The sequence below is a fragment of the Mixophyes fleayi genome, chromosome 8 (assembly GCF_038048845.1).
Source record: "Mixophyes fleayi isolate aMixFle1 chromosome 8, aMixFle1.hap1, whole genome shotgun sequence".
In the NCBI taxonomy this organism is placed as follows: domain Eukaryota; kingdom Metazoa; phylum Chordata; class Amphibia; order Anura; family Limnodynastidae; genus Mixophyes; species Mixophyes fleayi.
In genome coordinates, this window is record NC_134409.1 from 56854657 (window position 1) to 56879212 (window position 24556).

The following is a 24556-nucleotide window of genomic DNA, read 5'->3' on the forward strand; positions in this document are numbered from 1 at the left end:
CGCAGCGTGATTTTACGCAAAATACGGCATATATCAGCATTTATATGCCTTAATGCATTAGGCCCCTGATGTTTATTAGTTAGTATAAGGGGTCATTAAAAATACACTGGTCACTACAATATATTTCAGCCAGTAAAGAGCCACCAGTTATCCCAGAATGAAGGAATGCCGCCATTTAATGTAACACATGTGATAAAACATCATTACTGCAGCACATAGAGGAAGTTATTGTACTGATGAATATACTCTATGTGTATTTATCAAATACACATGTTGAAATGAAAAAAATTTATCTCAGAATTACACAAAAATTGTTGTATTAACTTTTTCTACATACATGTTTTATATATTTAGTTTTTACAGATTGTATCTTTAATATTTATGTTAACATTTATTTAAACATTTTTATAAAAAAATTTTCATAAAAGATAACTATTAAAGAGTCAAATACACTTCTGATCGCTGTGATGATTGACTCCCTTCCGATACACCTCACTAATTACATAACCTTATTTGAACTTATTACATAACTTTGTCTGAACTCAGAGCATGGGAAATCCCCCAGTTATAAATATGACTGCATAACCAGTAAGAGCTCATTTACTATGGGATTTCTAAGCAAGCAATTTGTCCAATATGTTTTTTTTTTTTGCTAAGACCTGGATCTATAAAAGGAAAAGAGAATGCCAGGGATTCTCACAAAGATCTTGGTGAGCAATAAAGAGAATAAAAGAGGGTGTTGTTCAGGGGAGGGCTGGCAGACTTTAGCCCGGGGGGCAAGCACACCGCGTCGGCCCATAAGTAGTGTCCCATCTTTAAAAGGTGGTTTTTAGTACAATATATATTTATCTATATAAAAAGAGGCTATTTTAGTGTTGAATATATATATATATATATATATATATATATATATATATATATCCAGGCCCAGAGCTAGAGCTGGATTAAGGCTCTGGGGGGCCTGCACACTTTAGACAGGTTAACCCCCAATGAAGTAGCATGGTTGTCATTTTAGACAAATACACAGGCAATACTGTGTGCACTACTATTCGGTGCACACAGTTCTGCCTTCACGAGTAATACACGGTGAAGCGGGATAAACCTCTCAACTGTTCTAAGCGAAACAGTCACCCAAATTCGGGACTGTCCCACGAGATTCAGGATAGTTGGCAGACTGTCTTGCTCTCTCCTACCTGTTCTTGTCACTGTCACCACTTGTGGCTGCTGGTTACTTTAGCTCATTTGCTGGTTGTCTGGATCCTGGAATATTGGAGGCCTTATTCGGAAAAAAAAATGGGTACATAACATTTAGAAAACTCCAACCAATTCCAGTGTTAAATCAATAGCACCCACATTTTATAATTATGCCTCCCTTCAGCCACAACATTATAATAATAATATTCACATTTGCTAAATAGGGGCCTGATTCACTAAGGATCTTAACTTAATAAACTTCTTATTTCAGTCTCCTGGACAAAACCATGTTACAATGCAAGGGGTGCAAATTAGTATTCTGCTTTGCACATAAGTTAAATACTGGCTGTTTTTTCATGTAGCACACAAATACTTGATAGCTTATTTGTACACTGAAATTTAAAGTTGATATTTGTGTGCTACATGAAAAAACAGTCAGTATTTAACTTCTGTGCAAAACAGAATACTAATTTGCACCCCTTGCATTGTAACATGGTTTTGTCCAGGAGACTGAAATAAGAAGTTAATTAAGTTAAGATCCTTAGTGAATCAGGCCCTAGATCTCTTTCCCTCCAACCAACCCTGACATTAGATAGCAAACACATTTAATATATAAACCTATTTCCCTCCCTCGAAATAGCCCCAGCAATAATTTAAATAGCATTTACGGTTAACAAATATAACCATTTCCCAAAACAATCCCAAGCTTTAAATAATTCATAATCACATGTAATAGACTTCATTCTACCCAAACAGCCCCACAAGCAATTAATAGCTCACCACCCCAGCAGCAACTTAAAAGTGCAATTACTCCATCTTAAATTCATTGGACCCACTAGTAAATTAAATAGTCCCACCATCACCACACAAATAAAATAGCACCCAATACTTATCCCCCACCTGCACTCCTCGATTAAATTGATATAGAGATATATATATTGATTTTATATATATATATATATATATATATATATATATATATATACATACATATACACAAGACCCCCTCCCTCACACACACTACATTCCTAGATTGGTCATTCCCACACAAAATACATTCATATACTGCCCCCCCTACACACACACACAAATACATTGATATACTGGCCCGCCCCCCCCCCCCCACACACACACAAATACATTCATATACTGGCCCCCACACTCACACAAATACACTCATATACTGGCCACCACACTCACACAAATACACTCATATAGTGGCCTCCACACTCACACAAATACATTCATATAGTGGCCCCCTCTCACACAGACATTAATTTACAATACTGTCACACACAATATTAATATAATACACCCCCCGGCACTTACCTGGCTCAATCCCCCGCGCTGTCAGTTTCTTCACAGATGGGACGGCACCTGTGCACGTCCGATGTAACCCAGAGGTGCATCGCGCGAGCATACAGAGTGGGAGGGAGGGGGACGGGTCGTTAGGATTCGCGGCCAATTGAAGGTGGCTGGTCCCGGGGGAGGGGCCCCCCTGCCCCCCGGGCCAGCCCGCCCCTGGTGTTGTTGGGAGTGGTTTTATTTCAAATATATTTATTTTTAAAACAGTGTGTGTCATATTGACATTTTTCCCTGGTGCACTACAGGTGCCAGCAAGCCCTGGGTGCCAAGACATGCTGGGAATTGTGATTCACCAAGTGGCAGCATACCGTGGCTGCCATGGGTATGCTGGCATTTGTAGTACTAAAAGCACTAGCATATCAAATTCTTAATGGCAGTCTGGGTTTGCTGGGACCTGTAGTGAACCATAGACAAAATGGTTAATTAAGTATATTTGTTTGACAATTAATACACACCACTCCAGGGATGAGGGAATAGCCGTAGTGCTTTTCAACGTTGGTGCAGTTATTCCTGGGGCAGCGCACATGTTTTCTGTGGGCCCCATCCCCCTGGGTAATCCAGCTCCATGCTGATAAACCTAGGGATAGTTTGACTCTTTGGCACACTATGTGCTTGCCTGCTGTAGTACCACCAGCCCTGACTGAAAAGCCTAGTGCTGGTGCTAGTAAATTCGGGAGGAACACACACTTTTTGTCCTCCCTGATGTCTCCAGTATTAGCCTAAGGGGCTTATGTTAAGTTGAATGCAAATCACGTTCTTGGCAAATAATACACTTATTTAATTACGGGCAAGCGCACAAGGCAGTAATTCTGAAATGAGTGGTTTGTGTGCTTGCTGAAATGTAAAAAAGTGTATTATACTCGTATGCCAAGAACGCAATTTGAGTTTAACTTAACATAAACTCCTAAACTGGGAAAACTAGGGCTGGTTAGACTCACACACAACTTTTTTTCAAAATTATTATTTATTTATTCCATTGCGTAGGATACATTTAAAGTCTATTCGACGTTTTTAATGTAGGATATGATTTTAGTGTATATAAAGAAAATGTATGCATTTTGCTTGCTATTCCGAGTCACTTGTATGTTAAGTTATATGCGCCTAAAATACTAAGTAACCTACGGGATGCAATTTATGTTTATTTGCACTTTTTCTGAGAATGTATCAGACACTGGTAAGAATAGTGGTAAAGATATCCATGGTTTTTGCTGACTGTATCAGATGTAGGTCATATAGCTATGTATGTATTTACAGCTCTGAGATATAGACACCCTGTAGAATGCTACCATGAGGCTCCATTAGTGAACTGATGTTGCAAAACTGGCTGTATTGATGTAAAAAATATTAACCTGGTGTCGAACGGCTTAACAATACAGAATATAAGTTGCTTTAGTTATATTGACATAATAACAGCTTAAACTATCTATACTGTTATTGTGTAATAGTGGCTCAGAATGTGTTATGCTGCCGGAGAATGGGTTATAATAGGTTATAAAGTTGCATAATATATTATACTTGTACATAATTAGTTATACTTGTACAGAATGAATTATACTAGTACAGTTTGGAAAACAGTTGCAGAATTATTTTGGCATAGACTGGGATATGTAGAATTACCAATACTGGTAACGAAAAATGAAATGTAGTGTATAGGTAAAGACTGATGTACATGAGTACAGTATGGGTTAAACTGGTGCTTTCAATTTAATTCAGATGTCAAATATACTATATTGAGTTGCTATATGGCTGGGGGTGGCATGATGTGTCTGGTGATGGCATGATGTGGTTGGGGATGGCATGATGTGGCTGTGGAGGTCATGATGTGGCTAGGGAGGGCATGATGTGGCTGGGGATGTCATGATGTGGCTGTGGAGGTCATGATGTGGCTAGGGAGGTCATGATGTTGCTGTGGAGGGCATGATGTGGCTAGGAAGGGCATGATGTGGCTGGGGATGGTATGATGTGGCTGTGGAGGGCATGATGTGGCTAGGGAGGGCATGATGTGGCTGGGGATGGTATGATGTAGCTGTGGAGGGCATGATGTGGCTAGAGAGGGCATGATGTGGCTAGAGAGGGCATGATGTGGCTGGGGAGGTCATAATGTGGCTAGGGAGGTCATGATGTGGCTAGGGAGGGCATGATGTGGCTAGGGAGGTCATGATGGGGCTAGAGAGGGCATGATGTGGCTGGGGTGGCATGATGTGGCTAGGGAGGGCATGATGTGGTTGGGGAGGGCATGATGTGGCTAGGGAGGGCATGATGTGGCTGTGGAGGTCATGATGTGGCTAGGGAGGGCATGATGTGGCTGGGGAGGGCATGATGTGGCTAGGGAGGGCATGATGTGGCTGTGGAGGTCATGATGTGGCTAGGGAGGGCATGATGTGGCTGGGGAGGGCATGATGTGGCTAGGGAGGGCCTGATGTGGCTCGGGAGGGCATGATGTGGCTGGGGAGGTCATAATGTGGCTAGGGAGGTCATGATGTGGCTGGGGAGGTCATAATGTGGCTAGGGAGGTCATGATGTGGCTAGGGAGGGCATGATGTGGCTAGGGAGGGCATAATGGGGCTAGAGAGGGCATGATGTGGCTGGGGGTGGCATGATGTTGTAGATGAAATGCAGGCTTTATTTGCAAGAGGTGGCCTAGTGTTTTTCATGTGTAAGGCATGGCCACAAAAAGGCACATCCACCACACCGTCCATGGTGCTACAGAAGCTCAGCCATAGCTATCTATGAAGGCGCCCCAAGAAGTTGCTGTTCCAGGGCCCAAAATTCCTTTTGGTGGCCCTACCTGCCCCTGTTGTAGTTGCAGCTCCTACAACCATTTTATTTACTCCACTGGATATGTCAATGTCTGTCTGTCTCACTATGCAAAGACACGTTAAGAGGTTAACCGTTTAACAATTTGTCAGTGCCTGCAGTTAGAATAACTGCTTTTCATTTCTATATTCAGTACCAAAGCAAAGACAGTTTAGCTATGTTCCTAGATTTTGGAAGTAGACTGTCTAAATAAAATAGAAAACAGCTGAAACCAGTAGAGTTGCATTTACAGAAGGAAACACCTTTTGCTAAATTAAATGTTTCGTTTCATAAGTTGTGATTTGTTATGTGGACTCTCTCCAGCACGTGGAGTTTCTGAGTGGCCAGCTTGCACACTCCTTAGAAACTGCTACTCTATGAGTACTATATCATACTTGCCAACTCTCCCGGAATGTCTCGGAGACTCACGAAATTCGGGTTGGTCTTACGGACTCCCGTGAGAGCTGGCAAGTCTCCCGCATCCTGCAATTGCGGGGCTAAAATGCCCCCGCTACAAAACAGCATATTTTCGCGGGGGCAGGGCCAAAATGACACCTTTGACCGGGCTCCACCTCCGCCCGCCCTCTAGACACGCCCCTCTCCTGGACAGACCTTGCCAGAAGTCGGCAAGTAAATACTATATGCCTATTAACAGGTCACTAATTGTACTTTATAATTACTGCTTTATAATTACCATACTATTATTCTTAAGATTATTATTACTGCTGTGTAAAGAAGCAACATATTTGGACAAAACCATAGTTGCTATTACTAAAAGGTGTTTTTTGTTGACAAGTTTTCAACAGTATTTCAACAAATTGTTTTTGCACTCCTTAAACATCCAGCATGATTATTTTGCTTTATTTTGTTTTTGCTTTGTTCCAAAATCAATCAATGATGTTGCTAGATTGTTAGAGAATTATAACTTACTTGCTTGTAATGTTGGGTTCAGACCAGCCACATCCCTGAGAGCCTCCACCAGTTCATTTTCTGTTGTCTGTAGCTTTCTATTTGCAGCTTTGTTCTTTCTTGATATTCTCAATTATGGATGAGACCTTTGAGTTTCATCAGAACATATTTAATCAATATATCCTTCACTAAATGGAGAATATATATGATAAGAAAGTGACAAAGCCACCTCACTGAGGAGAAAGTAACTGAGAGAGCTGATCAGAAGAAATAGCTAATAATTTGGGTGAGATGATGTCACAATGCTAAATGTCACAACTGGTAACCATGGCAACCAGACAGCTGGACTTCACATCACCTGGTGAAAGTTGTAATGTACATTTATCTCCCAAAACAGTATACTGGGAATATCTCATTTAACACATGTCCCATCCAACCTTTACAGCCTCATATGGATATGTGAAATATTGCTGTAGCACTATGCGAGTACTTCATCAATCAGCACACTCTGGCATTTCCCATCATCAAAAGCTACTACTGTGTGTACATATGTATGTATGTATTGTATGTATATATAAAATATACATATATTGTATATACAGTATAAGCACTGTGTATGATAGCTATATGATAGTGATATGATTATTACAGCAGTGTATTAGCATGATTATTACAGGAGCAATTGGCTGTAACTACTTCCAGAAGAATAAGCTTGACTAACCTGATAACACAGAAACTTCAGTGAATAGTTGACCACACATTTGTAAGTGGACAGATGGTTTATATTCATGTACAGGTACACATATCCCTATCAGATTTGTAGATGTACACCCCGTTATATCTACTGAAAACCTATTTGATAAAGAATTTGGGAATTTGGAGGCCAATTCAATACTTTAAATTCTTTGTCATGTTCCTCAAGCCATTCCTGAACAATTTTTGCAGTGTGACAGGGTGCATTATCCTGCTGAAAGAGGCCACTACCATCAGGGAATACCATTGCCATGAAGGGGTGTACTAGCTCTGCAACAATATTTGGGTAGGTGGTTTGTGTCAAAGTAACACCCACATGAATGCCAGGATCCAAGATTTCCTAGCAGAACATTATGCAGAGGATCACACTGATCTGTTTCCTGTAGTGACTCTTGGCTTCTTTTTGGACCTTGCTTGAATGGTGATTGCCCCTGACTTCTGCCTGTCTATTGGATTACCCGGCTTGCAACCTGCCCAGACTTCTGGCCTGCCCCTGTTTATCCTGTTCGCTACCCACGACCTTGGACTATCTCTGGTACTTGCCTCCTGTATTCTGTTTACCCACCACTTTGGTGCAATTGATAAACTTTTATTACGCTACAGTGAAGTCCTAGGGTATCTGAGTACCTTTAAACACTACTAGTTCTACACGGGAAAGGCGGCTGCTATAGGTAAAGACCTCTATCCATCTATTCAAAAGTTTAACTAGGTAGCCTTAGCCATAACAAAGACATCAGCTTTCTAGGCCCCCATTACAGTTGCAGTTCCAACATCCATGGTATTTACACCACTGAATATGACAATGTCAGTCTCACTGTGCAAAGTTATGTTAATGTCCCAATCCAGCACTCACCTGAGCCTGCATGACATGTGTTTGACAAAGGTTAATCAAAGACAACCACCAGGTCCTTTTAAAAAATATTAAAACTCTCCTTGTCACAGAATATCACAGACTACCTTTTGCTTTACTGTTCATGCCACCACCAAGGTTTGGTTCTGGAGCTGACTCTCTTACTCAGGAAGCCTTCTATTTCTCCCTGTTTAATTTCAACTAATCTCTCACAACTTACTTTAATCAAAGTTATCAAAAGCCTAAATGATCTCCTCTGTTTCAGCAATGTAGCGTTACTATGACAAAGTTTAGTTGGACACGTAAATACAGAGACATAAACTTATAAATTGTGGTTTAATATGAAAAATGAATCCACAATACTTAAGATGCAAAACAACAAAAATAAAATACAAAGATATTGTGCAATAGTTTCCTATAAAATAAAATGATTACATTCCAGAAAAATAGTACATTTACGAATGAACAGCTGGGAGAGTATGAATTTGCTGAAACACTCAACTCCCAAAACTGAGTAAATCTTTTAGCATTAGAAGAGATTTTAAGCATGCTCCAGATGCCCGCAGCTCTTCTTCCATTGTGATGTCAGCAGCAAAAGGCATGGGTGAATGTAAATGGGCATTTACAACCTTCTTTGGAAAACACTTTTGTAACCAGGGATTCTTCCTACTGGCCTAACATCTTACCAGAATGTCCTGCTTCATGCTGGACATTACAATCACTCGCACTCACTGTCCCATAAATAATTTGATATGCATTACCATGTTACCTGTGTATTTTTTTGTTTAATCAGTATGTCTGATCTTTGTATTTTTTTTAATGTATTACATATTAGGTAATGTGTTACAGATCATTGCTGTCTGTTTATTGTGTATTACTGTATATGTCATGTACAGCGCTACAAACCTTTTGTGGCACCTTTTAAATTAAAGATTGGGCAGCACGGTGGCGTAGTGGTTAGCACTTTTGCCTTGTCCCTCGATTCATTTGTCTGGTTGTTTATACTACACAGATTTTCTATACTGAAAACACAATACATTAAATTGCTCAACAGTATAGACAGTATAGACAAGGCAGCACGGTGGCTAAGTGGTTAGCACTTCTGCCTTACAGCACTGAGGTCATGAGTTCAATTCCCGACCATGGACTTATCTGTGTGGATTTTGTATGTTCTCACCGTGTTTGAGTGGGTTTCCTCCGGGTGCTCCGGTTACCTCCCACACTCCAAAAACATACTGGTAGGTTAATTGGCTGCTAACAAATTGACCCTAGTCTGTGTGTGTGTGTTAGGGAATTTAGACTGTAAGCCCCAATGGGGCAGAAACTGATGTGAGTGAGTTCTCTGTACAGCGCTGCGGAATTAGTGGCGCTATATAAATAAATGGTGATGATGATGATTAAAGATAATAATAACTGCATAAGACCCGCTAGAGTATATTGCCTAAATATTGCACACATAAGCCATACAGAGCACACAATAAAACAACATACAAGTATGTTCAGTATAAAAACGCAATATATACAATATATACTTTAGGACATCCGCTTGAACACCGTAAATTAATTGAATTATAATGGGGAAAAAATGGGTATGTTTTCTTTTTCCATTAAATTCAGCAGGATTCAGTGCGGCAAACTGTACTCTTTCCGACTACCTGTGTGGGACAAATTGTCAACTACGTATAAACCTGAAATGAAAGTCATTGCACATGAAAAAGATCTCTAAGTAACATTCACAATCAAAAGCTAAACTAGCGAGCTGTGGGCCCCGGTGCAGGGAGGCGGGGAGAAGGGAAACGTGGCCCACAGCTTGCAAGTTCCCCATGCAGCGGGCCCCATAATTTCCATGTGCACCGATGCACCGCACCTGCTGCACCAATGGTAGTTCCACCACTGTTTATTTAAGGAAAGTCTGTAATTGTTGAGGAAACACTTTCCTTGTGCACACCACACTTTCTGCCTATAATACAAATGAAAGACACTATTGTGAGATTTTAAATTCCTAACAGACCACGATCTTTTATATCATACCGTAAATAAGATATATAAATAATATTTTACATCAACATACGGGAGCCGTTATATGTTAATTTCTAAATGTCACATTTTTACTTTTGGTTTTGGATAAACATGTATATTAGATTTAATGGTCCTTACTATTAAGAATAATTGTTTTCACAATACTCAATTGAAACACAGTGGGCCTGATTCATTAAGGAAAGGAAAGGAAAGTAAAAAAAATAGTAACTTTGACATTTGGCAAAACCATATAGCAATGCAAGGGTTGCAAATGAGTTTATTATTTGGCACATAAGGAAAATACTGGCTGTTTTTTCATGTACGACGCAAATACTTGATAGTTTTATTTTTACACTTGCATTAAAAGTTTATCTAGGACATGCTCTACTCTAATTATAAATCTGTCCTAGCATTTTAAATTTATCTCCCCCTCCAATGCAACATGGTTTTGCCAAGGTTCAAAGTTACTCATTTTTTTTGCTTTTCTTTCCTTAATGAATCAGGCCCTAGATGGGTTACTTAGTGATGGACACATTTTCACATCCATGGACATAAGCTTGATACTACCCATGTTACAAATTTAAGAGATAAATTATAGCAGTAAGCGTAAAATACAAACAGTATGTTGCAAACTTTTCAGAAGCCCAAGGATAGAATAAAAGTGTGGAATGTGTGGAACTAGCCAACAAGTAACAAGAAGAAAACCCCTTACAGTGTGATGATTCTGTGAATTAAAGAATAAAATAAAATTCCAACGTGCAACAGATAGAATAGTACTTGTTTTTACTGGATAGTACGATAGTTAAACCTTGTGGCATTTTGCTTCACACTTCATGAAAAGGACAATTTTTAAAACTAACAGCTTAGAGTGAGAAGGAAAGGTCTCTGAGTGTGTCCCACATGGAACACTTAATCACATCCTGATATATTTATGGGGCGAACTCTCCATGAAGATTCTCCAGTTCAAGGCCACTGTCCTTTACAAGTGATATAAATTTTGGTCCTTTCCACTTGGTACTGTAAGGTCTGTGTGAACATCTGCTAATGACGTTGCATAAAAAGTCTGATATTGACATTTAATCTGAAATAGAATGTCACTAGCTGCTACTACTACTAATACTACTATTAATAATGTAATATAATAATAATAACAATAATACAGTTTAAATACACTAATTCAAAAAAGTTTTATTAAATGATATTTACATTATATATATAAATATATATATATGTATATATTTATATCTATCTTTCTCATATATATATATATATATATATATATATATATATATATATATATATATAGATATATATATAGACATATATATATATATATATATATATATATATATATAGATATAGATATATATATATATATATATATATATATATATATATATATATATACCTATCTTATCTACCTATCTATATAATAAATCAAGGTTTGCATCAACCACATTAAAGTGGTTGATATTGAACTTCCTAAAATAATTTGCTGCTTTGTTTATGCATATTTGATTATATAGTTTATATGGTTTGTTAAACAGTAGCCACCTAAGCGGTTTGAAGTCCATTTGGTTTTTCATCTCGTCTGCTATCTCAGATATCTGCTTAGCATATCATCTGTTACTCTCAGTATATGTAACCCGCAAATGCAGTAAGGAGTACAGTCTAACTCTCTATTTAACGGGACGTTTGTGTACACTCCAGTTTAAAACCATGGTTTGATCTATACTCAAGTCAATTTGGAGATATATGTTTCTAAAGGACATTTTTTTCTATCCATATGCAAGTTCTTTTGAATTAATAACTGACCTTTTCTATTTGGAACAGCAATTAATCAGAAAACGCCAATTTATGTACTTCACAAGTTAGATGCATCTCTTTATTGTTTAAAGGTGTAATCATACATCCTTTATCATATATTCAAAACAAGCTCATGTGGTTTATTTTGCAATCAATGATTCACTTTTGCTTATCTATTTTGGAAAAATTCGTTTTATCAGCTGCTGCTTTTCTGATATAGTGAATATGATATGTGGTTTTTTATTTATTATTTTTTATTATTTAGAAGTATCTTTTGTACATACTTATATGGTTATCATAATAAATGTATAATTGGGTCTCCCTGCGCAACTCTGTGTTTTCTTTGATATATTTATATCTATCTATTTTTTTTATATATATATATATATATATATATATATATATATATATAGATATATATATATATATATAGATATATATAGATATATATAGACATATATATATATATATATATATATATATATATATATATACCTATCCACCTATCTATATAATAAATCAAGGTTTGCATCAACCACATTAAAGTGGTTGATATTGAACTTCCTAAAATAATTTGCTGGTTTGTTTATACATATTTGATTATATAGTTTATATGGTTTGTTAAAGTTGTAATATTTATGTATGTCATATAATATATTAAGAAAGTTTGTTAGCTCCTGGCATTGACTTCTGTGAGTGAATTATGCTCTAAAAACTATAGAAAAGACAAAAAAAATATACATCATCCCTACGTTGTCTTCTCATAAATGCGCCCACCATTTCTTCTTTTCTTCTGCTCTTCAAAAAATCATCCATCACAAAACTTCATTATCCCTAAAGCCTCACCCGTCCTACTCTCTTCAAATAAAAAAGATTCATTTAATTCTCTGTCCGGAGAGGTGGAGACATAATATGAGCGGACATCTCAAACACTTATCAAACAATAACCAGCATAGTAATGCCGAATCGGCTGTATATTTACGCCATCTCTCTAAATCTCTGGCTATCCCTCTTCCCAATGCGACAAGCAGGTGACAGGAAGACATTTCCTGAAAGCCTTTCAGATGGGGTCTCTTGCTTTGCTAGATGACATCCTTCAGTTATATGTTCTTGCCAGATTTTTCCCCCTAAACTGATGTTCGGAGTTGCTCATGCAGAGCGATGAATGCGTTTTTATTATTTTTTCTGTAACTGGTTCTTGTACAGGAGTAATGCCATTGTGTTTTAGTTTTAAAAGGTTCTTATATTTATGTAAAACTATGGAAAGCAATATGTTAAAATTGTTCCGTGATTCAGAGTGCAATTCATTGCTCCACGATAAAGATAATTAGCTAACGTGATTGCTTGCTTTGTATAATATCTTGGCAACTTGGACTTAAATCATTTAGTTAATAAAATAGTGTAATACATATTATCCATTAGTATGGCTTTACAACATAATCTTATGTGATGTCAGGACTTGATGACCATAATGTCTATAAGCACATTATCACCATCATCATCATCAGCATTTATTTATACAATGCAACTAATTCCGCAGCACTGTACAGAGGATATTTGTCACTCATATCAGTTCCTGCCCCATTGGAGCTTACACTCTAAATTTCTTAACACACGCAGGCAGACACACCTACTAGAATGATTTTGGAGTGTGGGAGGAAACCAGAGCACCCATAGGAAACCCATGCAAACATGGGGAGAACATACAAAATCCACACAGATATGACCCCAGTGTTGTGAGGCAGAGGTGCTAAGCCACCATGCTGCCCAAACCACTGTACTGACAAGTGTGAGATGTTCCTGATTGAAACTTAGGGATAGATTTATTAAGCAGTGGATTGCATGCAGTTTTCACAGCCTCTAGTTAGCAATTCAAATGTAAGGGGTGCTAAAGGAGAGAAAGCCACACAGACAACAGTCCCCTCCCCTACACCCCAATGACTCACCCGATCCCGAGGGAACACGATGAAGCACACCGCTCTGCCCGTGACCTGTTCTAGCCGAGGATCAATTCTACATCCTCTCTCTGGCACGACCTTCCGCACTGTGGTCTGGGGGAGATACCAAAAGTGAGGATCTGCTTGCACCAGGTGACAATATGACCGAGACCACGACAAAGTGGCAGAGACATTCACTCTACCCCGCCTGCCTACAGCTCGTTTTACTCTGGGCCAGAAACCGGCGCTACAAATACTTGGGACTAGAAACAGTTCCGCCCAAATACTCTACTCGCCAATAGGCAAGGGCCCGCTCAGATGAAGGGAAACCTAGTAGCTATACTTACCGGGTTGCTCCCACTACAGATTCCTGCTCCCTCACGTTCCTCCGTCACCTGCAACGACAACACACAGCCTCCCACCTACACTAACCATGGGACTATAGTGTACAACCCACAAGATGCTACTAGCTAAACAACAGGTGCCTTGATCCTACAACAACTAATGACCAGTCAGCGCAACTCTGCTAGCAGCTGTATGTGGTGTACTGGCTAAGTCCCCCACACTTTTCCGGGGAGAGCACCAACCAATACTTACCCTCTACTTCGAGTTATAGGCTAAACTGAAATCCCAGGACTTACGAAGTAGACTCACTAAGGGCATTTACACAGTACCAAGGACCAGTTGCAGATGCTGGACCGGGGCCCACTGGAACAGCGCGCCACCTGGCAAGATGTCTCCGCCTGGAACTGTCAGTGGCCACTGCCGGAACTCAGACCGGACATGCCCAACCCTGTGGTAACACCGCCTGTACTGGAACCTCCAGGCGAAACGGCCGGAACTCAGAGGCACGCACCCAAGTGGAACCGAAGGAAGAACCCCTGGAACTCAAATGGGCCGTGCTGCACTGCCAATGGGGTACACTATCACTGTCTCAGTAACTCTGCATGACCCAGGGAACTACGGGTCAGGAAAACTAATTTGTATTCTACACCTACCGTATGTGATGTAATTTAACTCTCTACTCCCACAAAGGAACGGATAAACACAAGGGAGAGGACAGGTAACAAGAGCCTACCTTTAATGGGGGCCTGACGTCTTGTACCTGGAAGAGACTTCTAAACACAATCCAAACCCAATACACAATGCTATATCATCACACTAGTTCAATAACACGTTACTACTGTCTGGGATGGTCTGAGAATGACAAGCACTTGCCCCGGCTAGCTGATAAGCCTAATATACAACACAACAACAGGAGCCTTCTGCTCAAACTGATGTCCCAGGCTTATTGCCTGACGTTAACCCTCCGGTCTCACACTGCACCTAAGGGCTTAGTGCCCAGCCAAGGGCCTTGCGCCCTATACAAACTCAGGGGCTCTTACGCCCACTCTACTTCTAAGGGCCTTATGCCCACTCTACCTATAGGGCCTTGTGCCCTCTCTATTGAGCATTGTGTCCCCTCTCTAACTATGGGCTTAAAGCCCAGATATCCATGGGGGCCTAGTGCCAAGATAATCCCTACCTATGCCTAACTGTGCCAGGACCTTGAGTCCATTACCTGTTGCCATGGGCCTAGTGCCCAAAGTACCCACGGGCACTGTGTCCACCCTAGCAATCTATTTTATACTCACCTGCACTGTGCAGGATTCTCAACTTGCCCTGACGTCTTCATTTCCGGGTCTTCCAGACCCTCCAGCCAGCAGCGCCTCTTCTCCTCTTTGGCACGCAGCTCCCTGCTGTCTTCTGGGCGGGGGCACTCCTAGCCCCTGCAGGGGCTCCCCGCCGATGACTTCCGCGCCGTCTTCGCGTGGCAGGGTAGCTCCTAGCCCTAACAAGGGCTCCCTGCCACTTCCGCCAGCGTTTTCTTCTTCTTTTATTCTGGACGTCCCACAACATCCTCTTCCTTCTGCTCCGCCGGCTAACTAACTGAAAAACGGCTGCACCCTGCGACTTAAATAGTCGCCAGCGCACTGACGTCACTCGGTGCTGCCGTGAGCGCTGATTGGCTGACCGTGGCGCCAATAATTCAAACGGATTGGCTCACCTATCTGACCATCGATTGGCCAGCAGTGGAATGTGAGCCCTGATTGGCTCATATGCCTTCTGCTGCCGGGACCTGCGGAAGAAGAGAAAGACTTACCAGCGCTGGAATGCAGGGATGGTGGGTTGTCTTCTTTCTTCTGAAGTTCCAGCTTCACCCTCTTCCAGGGCATGGCAGCGGAGCACACCTCCACACAATCATGTATTGCTGGAGGCTTGGATGCGTGGCTATGTCTAGATTTGGGATTTTCATTGGTTGGGGGGTATGCTTACAATACATATAACAAACACTGAAGTCAGAACTCACGGATTTCAAGAAATGTAATCAGAGCTCACTGTTTATGCAAATATTATGTACAGTAGTTTATACATATATTAAAGTCACTAGTATTATATCATTATAATCAACAGCAGTGGTATTTTTTTTAGCTGGGACCCCAAGTGTCAGTGTGGCATTTTTACTCAAAAAAGGAGGTTACAATAAAATGTATTACATATCTCACAGTCAAGCGACACCACAAACAGATTCTCGGACCTAAATTCAGTTACTGAATACTACAAGTTACACAGTAACTAAACAATCACACAGCAAACAGTCATTGACAGACATGCTAGATCTAAGTCTATCTTCTACGCTACTGCTGTGTTTTAGTAAATTATAATCACTAGTTGAATAATATTTTTTTTGTATATAGTGGGACCGGATTTAATTTAGGTTATTCAACATAAAACTGAATTTCCGTTTTTATGTCATAGACACAGGAAATATTTTCTAATATTAAATATAGTATTTTAGAACATAAACAGCAAGCTAGTAGATGGGCTGCAAATAAAAATTCATTAGTAACACTTGGGCATATAAAAGTGCTTTTGTTTGTGAAAAGAAATGTATTTATTTGCATAGGCTAAAACATACTTAAAATGGAAAACATGCTGTATACCAGGTAGATAAACTCTTCGGGCCTGAATCATCTAGGAATGCAAAAGGAACGTAATGTCCATTTTTTTTAAAAAAACGCACGTACTTTGGGCATGCACACGTCCATATTTAATTTCAACCGTATGCAGGTAATACATTGTTTCTTGATGAATATGGGAGTAATTATGTGTTGTAAAACCCAGCACAGGTAGCAGTGTGTTTTATTTGCCCCTCTATCTGATTCACCGACAGACTTACCTTGGTGTATGACATACATTTGTATTACCTATTGACAGGGGAACGCACAGCTGTGCAATCTCTTTTTTAACCTCAGTCACCTAATGCACACGTTTCCTGACATGGATTTTTCAATGTCATACTAACCCTACTTATTAACCCTTTGTATCATGCATTATCACATCAATCTGTACACATAAGGTGTAATTGCATGATATTGCATGATATCCAAAACCCATATAGAACTTATATCTCCCTCTATTAATTAGAGATGGGCGGGTCCGGTTCCCCGAGAACCGAACCCACCCGAACCTTGGCTATCCGAGTACCGAGCTGAGGAGCTCGGTACTCTCCCTCCCGCTCCGAATCGAAATCGAGGCCGAACGTCATTGTGACGTCGTCGGTTCTCGGGGCTCGGTTCTTGCGATACTTGAAGATTATAAATACACGCCTCCACAGCAATCCATCGCCATTTGACAGAGGGAGAGAGCAGGGTTGTAGTCACAGGCTGATTAGAGCAGGGACAGAGAATACAATATTCTTCTTGCAATTGCTCTAACAAAAATCGCTATAGAAGAGAGGAGGATAGAGGTTTATAATTTTGTTTTAATATTTGGCACTCCCCAGTGCTTTTGGGGTGTTCCCCATAATTGTGCATAAATATTTCTGGCTGTCAAAAGTTATATCTGTCAGCAGCATCTTACCAAATAATTTTTACCACTCCTCAGTGCTTTTGGAGTGTCCCCCCTAATTGTGCATAAATATTTCTGGCTGTCAAAAGTCATATCTGTCAGCAGTATCTACCAAATAATTTTTACTACTACAAGTGCTTTGCGCTCAGAATGGATTTAAAGCAGTCCACATTTGATCAGAATGAGCAACCAGGTTCTGTCACCAGTCCTGATGTTAGTGTTCCCAGTATGTCAACTGGCCAAGGCGATGTCAAACAACAGAGTGTTTCCAAATCAGTGCAAAAAACAAAAACCAAAAAAAAATTTACTGTGTTGAAGCGAAAACGAAGTGTTACTGAGCAAAAGTTAAGTGCCGATAAAAAAAAATTGCAAGCATGCCATTCTACACACGCAGTGGCAAAGAGAGAATGAGGCCTTCACCTTTGGCTATTAGTGGCAGATCCCAAAAAGTTACCCAGCCTACAATTGGTGCACAACTACTGATACGCGTCAAAGCCGAGCTGCAAGATAACAGTAAGGCATTAGAGGAGAATGTTTGCTCTGATTCACAAATGACAACAATCCCTGTGGAGAGTCCATCCAACAGTGGGATGTCTAATCGTGAACATTCTGTTAGTGTACCCAGGGCTGCCATCAGAAACTGTGGGGCCCAGTACTAATTAATCTGGCGGGGCCCCCCTCCCCATACATGCGCCCCCTCCCCATACATGTGCCCCCCTCCCTCTTCGCCATACATGCGCCCCCTATCCCTCAACACAGTACATTCATCCCCACTCCCTCATCACTGTAAATGTTCCCCTCCCCCCAAAAAAATGTCCCCCTCTACTCTCCCCGCAAGCACAGTAAATGTCCCCCTCTCCTCTCCCCGCAAGCACAGTAAATGTCCCACTCTCCTCTCCCCGTAAGCACAGTAAATGTCCCCCTCTCCTCTCCCCGCAAGCACAGTAAATGTCCCCCTCTCCTCTCCCTGCAGGCACAGTAAATGTCTCCCTCTCTATGAGCTGTGGTGCTGTGTGTGGTGGACAAGGGTTTTCTATGCACAGTATTTAGTTTTTTTTACTTTCTCTGTTATGGTGGACACAGTACATAATAATATGTGTTTCCTTACAGACCTGCACTTAGTTTACTCTATCTCTATCCTCCCCACACTGTGCTTGTTGGAAATCCTACAATAATCTTAGAGGAAGAAAGAAAATGCGGCTAATAGGGCACTCAAAGGGTCCTGGATATAATATAACATGCTAAAAAGCTTTAATGATATGCATTAATATAATACTCAAATTGCAAAAGAATGTATTTATTAAAAACAAGATTAGCGAAATAATTAAAAGAGAAAAATATGCTGAATCTGAAAAATATTAATGACTGTTAACATAGCGACAAATAGCCGCTAAAAGCACGAAGCCCAGGCTCCTGTTAAGTAAACAAGTCCCCTTAGTAATTCTTTTTTGTGACATGATATATTCAATTAGCGATGGGGGAAGTTATTAGTTTAAATTAAGGTAACTGTCAATGGTAATTCTGTTGTTTTTAAGTCAAACCCTGCCTAAAAGTTTAATTATATAGCACGGAGTCGGCGGTGAGCTTGTCTCGCCGACGAGCGTTTCTCTAGTGTCTTTTTCAAGGCAGCTCGAGGCGATCCTTCTATTGGCTATTTATAGAAATAGGTCCACCCCCTTACTTGCATCATACCTAGCGACGCTTGGGGACAACCGTTCTTACCACATGTTTGTAAATACGAATTGAAAATGCTGTTCAACACTGAATGTTTCATTTCCAGCAAAAGAGAATAAGGTAAATATCAAGGCATTGAAATTATAATGAAAATTAAATGACAGGAAAGTTGCAAAGCATTAGAACTATAATGTGAGGCTTTAAAGCAGGGGTGTCCAACCTTTTAGCTTCCCTTGGCCACATTGGAAGACGACGAGTTGATTTGGGCCGCACATAAGATATACTAAAAATAACGATAGCTGATCATCCAAAAAACCATAGAAAACATAATTAACATATATATATATATGAGAAAAAAAGTGATTGAAAAGTATATATATATATATACTTTTCAATCGCCCTGTTCAAAAAATCCTCTCTAGTTATTATACTATAATCACTTTTTGTATTGTTTCGATGCAATATCAATAAAGTGAATTTAAGCCAGGCATTGTATATCAGGGTGCCTTGACCAGGCCTGCAGTACCTGACATATACACCACTGTGACCCCAAATTGTGACCTGTTTTGCTAATTACACCACTATGTTAGTTAAGGGATAACAATTTATAATGGGCCAAAGAGAATAATATATAATGCCCCATTAGTATTACAAGTAGAAGTATGTAGCAGGGAGATAAGGTCCATGATGCTCCAGGACCAGGTGACTTTTATTCACTGGTCAGTGACCCTTGAAATAATAAAAAAAATCTCCCTTAACTTACCTTTTAATCGGCTTGTTCTCCTGTCCTCTTCTCTTCTCCAATTCTGTGCTGCTGATTATTCTTCTCACGCGGGTGAATCCTCTGTGCTGCGCTCCGCAATGTATGTTGGGAGTGATGACATCACGCCCGACATTCACTGCGAGCACCGCACAGAGGAGGAGACAAGGGAGGGAGCCGGAGTACCAGCTGACGTGACCGCGTGACCGCAAGGTAAGTATTTTCTTTTCTTTGCAGGATTTTTTTTTTCATTAACAGTGCTGCCCCCTTGCCACAACCAAAACACCTTCTGGGTCACATTTACAGGCTTGCTGGGCCGCATGCGGCCCGCGGGCCGCGGGTTGGACAACCCTGCTTTAAAGGGTCCCTTACATTTAGAGGAATGGAACATATGTGAGCGATCCAGTAAAAAATAAAAATAAAAAAATAAAAAATACAAACCTGATCACCCTGAAGTCAATGGATAATTTCTATAAAACGTTTTCAGCAGTAATATATTACCCTTAGAAAGACATATCAATCTATACAAATCCTAATATTCCATAAATATAAAATGTAGATAGAAGAGAAAAATGAAATAAACCTATTAATACTATACAGTGCCCTATAGTGAACAACTAAATTAATTATTAACAAAATTACCCTAGTGAAGAAAATAAATAAGAGATACATTAGCACATCTGCCTAATGTATCATAATATCCATACCCTTAATCTTACCATTATCACACAATAAATCAAAAGGACATATTACATCCTATATTGAATGAATAATATACATATAGAAATTAACACTACAAATTAATATTGAAGTGAAACTACTAAGTGACAAAATAATAGGACAAACCCCATATAAAATATAAATAGTGTGAACTAATGGCTTAAGATGAGTGCCTACAAGTAAAATAAAATTACTTACACTGTCCAGAATGAAACAGAAGTTGCTTGATGCAGCCCCTCTGTGTGATGTGAGGTCACACCATCATGTGACAGAAAGAGGAGGCTGGTCACATGTTCAAATGGGCGGAGCTAACATTCCCCTGCGATCTCTGCTGTGTCCTCCCCAGCGTCCCTGCTGCTGCTGCTGCTGTGAGCCTGGCAGTGACAGGCAGCTGTCAAACGTGGATCGGAGATGAAATTCGCGTTTCACAGCTGCCTGATACTGCCAGGCTCACAGCAGCAGCAGCAGCAGGGACGCTGGGGAGGACACAGCAGTGATGAAACAGCTCATCGGTGGTCAGCGGGCCCCCTGGTGAGCCCGGGCCCCATACATCAGTACCCCCTGTACCCCCCTGATGGCGGCCCTGAGTGTACCCATAAAGAAGGGCCCTTTCAGCAGTTCTGCTGATGTGTGCCCGAACAACCCGAGTGTAGCCGGTGATACACCAAGTGAGGATGACACTTTGTCTTTAGAAGAGGATGTGGGGGAGATTTGGGTATCCAACGATGAGGATGCGGTTGATTGTGTAAGTCCTGCAGCAGTGTGGCACCAGTGGGAGCAGTTCTGGCACGTGAGGTTCTGGCACCAATATGCACAAGCAGGGATGATGCAGGGGGCAGAGCACAACAGATTAGCTTTTTTTCTATTCAACTACAAGTGAAGGGCGGGGGGTGGGGGGGGGGGGGGGCTATAGAAACAGAAACCAAACTGCCTTTGTCCATTTCTTTAGATATTTAACTATAAGTGTAGGGTGTAATATACACCCAAAGACGATGGCTGCATTGCCAATATGCATAGATGGAGAGAAAGACAATCTGGTTTGTGTGTAGAATTAATGAAGGCCTACCTACCAGGAATTAAACTGTTTTTTGGCTAATTTATTAGCTTTACAATTACATTACTTATCCAAGAAACAGGTGGAGCACTAAATTTGGTTATTTTATGCCCAAAAACATTGATTTTCCAACAAAATAGCAAAACAAAACCAAACAAAACCAAAACCAAAACACGCAATGGCGGTTTTGCAAAACCAAAACACGAAGGTAATCCAGATCCAAAACCGAATACAAAACCAAAACACGGGGGGTCAGTGACTATCTCTACTATTAATAGACATTTGTTTATGAGAAATGAAACACACATTTACTGTTTAAAAAATTATCTTTTTTTATCAACAACAAACATAAAGATAACTTTCATAAAAATAAGAAAAATAATAATTTTTTGAACTCTCCAATATATATACCAATTTATTTATTTATTTCATTCTTGGGCAGTGATATTTTTAAATCATAACCAATGACTTTTTTTTAACCTATATTATGTTTCTCACAATAGTTTGTTTTCACATTTTTCTAGCTCAGCAGAGTTCAGAGAAATTAAGAAAAATTCTCTCCAAGGTTCATCTTACTGACTGAATTTTGGAGGCACATGCAGATATATTGGGGTGGTATTGCATGGCAACAAACTCTTACTAGGCCCATGAAGTCAGACACCTGTAGAATAGGAATATTTGCCTAGGCCTAGGCAAAGACACATTTAGTAAAGAAAGGCTTTCTGAGGCCTACTGTAATATGCTGCAAAACAAGATTATTAATAGAATACTAGATATTTTCTATCAAAATACTTACATTCTTCTGGAGGGGCCTGAGATGTGCTCCTTGCCCCCTCCTGCTGGCTCTCCTCTGCCTCATCCTGGCATGGGCAAGTCTTCTCCTGGGATGGGTAAGAGTATTGTTTGATAGTTTGGGAAAGGGCCATCTCCAGGGCTGGGGAAAGGGATTGGGTATTTAGTGGGGAAAGCTGTGCCTCCTCTTCTTGTGCCTCCACTGCCTGGGCCTCCTCTTATTCTGCCTCCTGCTCCTGGACCTCTACCTGGCCCAACTCTTGAGCCTTGTGTTGTCGACGGAATCTGCGTCAGCGGCGCTTTGTTTGGAAAAAATATGCCACATAAATTTTTTGATAAATGTTATCTCTGTCTCTCTCCAACATACATATAAAATCCTGATATTATGTTAGGTTTAAATGTTCCCAATTGTAAAGCGCTACAGAATTTTCTGACGCTATATAAATAAATGTTGATGATGATGTTGATGATTAATTATTAAATACCACACATGGACCTCCATCTTCATCTTGGAGGTTTAGTGAATGTAATCACATCCTGAAACTAAAAAATCACTATTACATAGCAGGCCTAGTCCTTTGTTCAATGAACGTTATTACAAACCACATTTCTATCTACACTGCTATAGATCAAACTGTAAACTATTTTTCTCTGTATTATCACAATTGTAAACTTACGCCTTGCAATTTCACCCCTCAAATGAGCTAGTAGCTGGACTGCAGCCTTCACTCATTCCTCTCCGCTGCAGCTTGACAATAGAGCGTCTGCTCCCCGGCTTCCACCTTATCTCCAGTCTAGCAGCCCTGTATGCTTAATTGTATGCTTAATTGTACTGCTTGTTACTAATGTAATGTGCAGAGGCACCAAGTCAGCGTTCCATTACCCTGGTAAGGGCACTGAGTTCTGTGCTGCTGAAGCTTGCTGCTCACCTCATGCCATGTGTGGGTGTAGGAACGCCAGTAGTGGTACTTGTATGCAAAGTATGATGAAATCACATATTCTTTGAAGCCAGAATAGTCTTGGAAATCTGGAGGACTAGGATCGACGTCATCCACCTCCGGCCAGCAACTTCTGTATCTTCCACCCATGGAACATCATTCCTGATGGCAATATTATAGCATACCACATATACAGCAATCATGTTGCAGTACAATATTGGGCGCATACACCAGACCGATCATTTGAGCGTAAGTCTGCTCTATATCTGGTGGACATATGGGCTGATTTGTATGCGACTTCTTGCTCCGTGTGTGGATGTAAAGTGGGAGTGAGGAGCAGAAAGGGTGGAAAGAATACACTGTGTCCCCTCTAAAGAGTAACAAGAAAGGGAAAAAAAATAAAAAGAGTAATGAGAAGCTAAACATACAAGTAGTTAGGGAAATCTTTTTACATGATATGGTGCTATTGTAATGGTACAATATCTGACAATTGATTCTACAAGTACACCAGAATGCAAAGAGTGTTTTTTTATTTTGTAAAGGTGCTAGACCTACCATTTATTACTACAATGTATACCAAGATATTTAGGACTACAACGGACTACTTGTAACTAATGATGCAATAGAAAATAGTACCTAATAGCACGTGCTATTAGGTACTATTTTCTATTGCATCATTAGTTATCAACATGTTGGGCCTTGGGGCATATTGCATCCGGGGGGCGGCCAGCCGGCCTACCCCCCGGCCCTAATAGCGGTCTGACTGAGCGCCCCCCCCTGCCCCCCGGGTCAGCCCGCCCCTGTTTGTGCATATGAGATGGAAAAAAATGTGTATTTTGCGCCAAAGATGCAATTTGTGTTCAATTTAACATGAGCCCCACAGTGCACATTTAAAAAAGCAAGCAACTTGATGAGACATGTCATAGAGTAAACAATCAATCCGACAGCCATTGCTGTGCTCTACTGCACCTGCAGGGAATCCACAATTCACTGAAATTCAGAATTATTATGGGATGGCTCTGAATGCCCCTGGAGTCCTGTGCCCTGGGAACCACCCACACTGCCCTCATTCTAAATGGCCACTGTTCCTGAATCATT

At 40.4% G+C, this 24556-nt stretch overlaps 1 long non-coding RNA gene across 1 annotated transcript in view; it reads left to right on the plus strand.

The window, feature by feature from the left end:
- The first annotated feature begins 5966 nt into the window (after positions 1-5966).
- The window catches only part of LOC142100082 (uncharacterized), a 33825-nt gene continuing 15235 nt past the window's right edge, over positions 5967-24556 (plus strand). Inside the window, exon 1 of the long non-coding RNA XR_012678690.1 lies at positions 5967-6010. This is a non-coding gene — a long non-coding RNA (uncharacterized LOC142100082). The remainder of the gene's footprint in view (positions 6011-24556) is intronic.